The sequence below is a fragment of the Microcebus murinus genome, chromosome X (genome assembly GCF_040939455.1).
Source record: "Microcebus murinus isolate Inina chromosome X, M.murinus_Inina_mat1.0, whole genome shotgun sequence".
Classification (NCBI taxonomy): domain Eukaryota; kingdom Metazoa; phylum Chordata; class Mammalia; order Primates; family Cheirogaleidae; genus Microcebus; species Microcebus murinus.
Window position 1 is genome coordinate 124,123,887 of NC_134136.1, and position 2,857 is coordinate 124,126,743.

General features: G+C 39.9%; 1 pseudogene; it reads right to left on the reverse strand.

The window, feature by feature from the left end:
- Positions 1-1,004: 1,004 nt before the first annotated feature.
- On the reverse strand, positions 1,005-1,749 carry LOC105881496 (high mobility group protein B3 pseudogene; annotated as a pseudogene).
- Between the last annotated feature and the right edge of the window lie 1,108 nt (positions 1,750-2,857).

The following is a 2,857-nucleotide window of genomic DNA, read 5'->3' on the forward strand; positions in this document are numbered from 1 at the left end:
AATCAAATGTCTGAAGATGACTTAAGGACTATAATAGAAATGAATCAGGAGCAAAAAATTCAGACCTTGAATAATAGCCTTAGAACTTTTCCAGGGGTAAGCAAGTACTCCAAATGGAGTTTCTGCCCTTATTTCTTCCCTATTACTTCTTTTTTTTTTCTTTTTTGTTTGTTTAATTTCAGAATGTTACGGGGGTACACGTTTTCGTTACATAATTTGCTTTTTTTAAAAAAAAATGTAATACTGTTTTATTTAACTTCAAAAACATTTCAGCATTCTAAATACAAAAAATAACAGAATGTTGCAAATGCGTTTAAGTACAGAAGGTTCTTGAACTTTCATTGATGCAGTGGCTCTTCCGCTTTGCTGACAATTAAGGGTTCTACAGTTTGCTTTAAAACAAACAGTTTAAAAACTACCATACTTAACAAAAAAAAAAAAATAGGAATCCAAACACTTCTCATGCCAGCTGACCCCCCTCTGTCCACAGCTAAGAATGGCAGCAGGATGCTATGTCACTATATACAAAAACAAGACAACCTGAAGCTAAATGGATGCCCGCTGCAGTGTCAACAGGTCCAGCTCACAGTGCGCGCCCTGAGCTACGGCCCCTCCAAAGGGCATCTTTCCCCACAGCCTCAATGCCAAGCAAGAAGCAGCAAGAGTTGGTCTCGGTTGTTTTGTTCTTTTTACAAACTATAGATATGTACAGTTGATAACTCAGGATTTCTAGCCAATAACCATATAGTTAACACCACCTTACAAATTTAAAAAAAATGCCAGAAACATCTTTAAATGCCTTGCCACACCAACAGCAAAGTGCACAGAGTGAGGAGAACACAAGAGTGCCTTTTCATTTTAAAAATGTTTGGAAATATGTACAACTTTGATACAGTTTCAGGGTGCTCCAGACACCCATGGCCACTTCATATAAACCACTGACAATTTCTAGAGCACTTTGAGACTACAATATGATCGTGATCAAATTTTGTTATTAAACCTAATGAGGGCAATAGACATTTCTCAAATAAGAGATGTGTCAATTACGGCGCTCCCCTACTCTAAGGTATTCAAAAGGAGACAGATAAACAGTTTTTTATTCCTCCTCCTCCTCCTCCTCCTCCTCCTCCTCCTCCTCCTCCTCCTCCTCTTCCTCTTCCTCCTCCTCGTCTTCTTCATCTTCCTCTTCCACCTTTTTCCGGGCAACTTTAGCGGGACCCTTTGCGCCATCAAACTTTCCTTTAGACTTATAGTCAGCAACATCCTTCTCATACTTCTCCTTCAGCTTTGCAGCCTTAGTGATGTAAGGCTGCTTTTCACTGTCACTTAAGTTATTCCACATCTCACCCAGCTTTTTTGCCACATCTCCAATAGAGATGCCAGGGTTTGTAGATTTGATCTTGGGGCGGAATTCTGAACAGAACAGGAAGAATCCAGACGGTGGCCTTTTGGGGGCATTAGGGTCCTTCTTCTTCTTTCCTCCCTTAGCTGGTCCATAATCCTTCATTTCCCGATCATAGCGGACTTTATCCGCCTTTGCCATTTCATCAAATTTAGACTTCTCTTTCCCAGACATTGTCTTCCACCTCTCAGAGCACTTCTTGGAAAATTCTGCAAAATTGACAGGGTCCTCTGGGTTTTTCTTCTTATGTTCTTCTCTGCACGTCTGCACAAAGAAGGCATAAGCAGACATCTTCCCCTTTGGTTTATTGGGGTCACCTTTAGCCATCTTGACTGTATTGTTCGCTAGTCTCCATAATTTGCTTTTTACTTCTCGATTCTTTCATATGTTAACAGAACATAGACCTATCCAAAGGACAAAGGATGGAAGTTTACTTTTTGTTAGTTGTCCAACCTTCCAAACCCTTGGGGAAAATTCAAGCACTGTGGAAAAACTCAATTAAACTAAGAGTCATCTTACTCCAAAGCCCAGATTGTTTGGGAAGTTGGACACACATGTTCCCAAAGAGAACAGTGTTTGAAGTAGAGGGGGAATGGGTAGGGGGAAAAAGTACAAGGCAGAGAACTACAAGGGAGTTTAGCCTCCACTTCATGGTAGGGACAGAGCAGGAGAACCAAAGAGTGGATGGTGTGCCTTTTACTATACACACATACACACACACACACACACACACACACACACACACACACACACAAATGAAGCAAGCTCTTTCATTATAGCCAATGATCAAGAAAGTAACTCTTTAAAATGACACTGGAATGTCTTAAATCAGGAGAGAAGAGTTTATGAGAAAGCACTGAACAGAGAGTCAAGCCCACCTCTTCCACAGACAAGCTGCACGGGCCTCTTATCTAAACCTTTTCAAGCTTCACCAACCTCATCAGTGAAGGAGGGATCTGGGATAGAGGATTTCCAAAGTCCTTTCCAGGTCTAAAAGGCAATGAGTCCTTTTTATAAAAAAAGTAAATATTTAAAATAATCATTGGAACACAGGAAGAGATGAGATTTTCAGTTTCACATTTCCTACTTCATTTTTCTCTACATGTCAAAGAACTTATATCACAGCCCACTCTAGATGCAATGCCCATCCCAGTAGGAATTGCTCATAGGAATTTAATGAGTTTGCTGACATCAGAGATTGCTTGCTTCTAGTTATAAGCACCATATAAATGGAAATAGTAACAGTAAGGCAAGATAATATAGACAATAAGGCTTTTCGTTTTCCAGGGAAAGAAGGATATTTTCAAAAGAAACTCTTATTGTCAGATGGTTCCTCTTTATAATGTGATTTAACTTTTGGTTGATGAATCAACTTGTTTAAAGTGTTTTTGATCACATAGCAACTTTGTGAGACTCAGCCTGTCATAGAATGGCAAATGGTGACATGCCTCATGC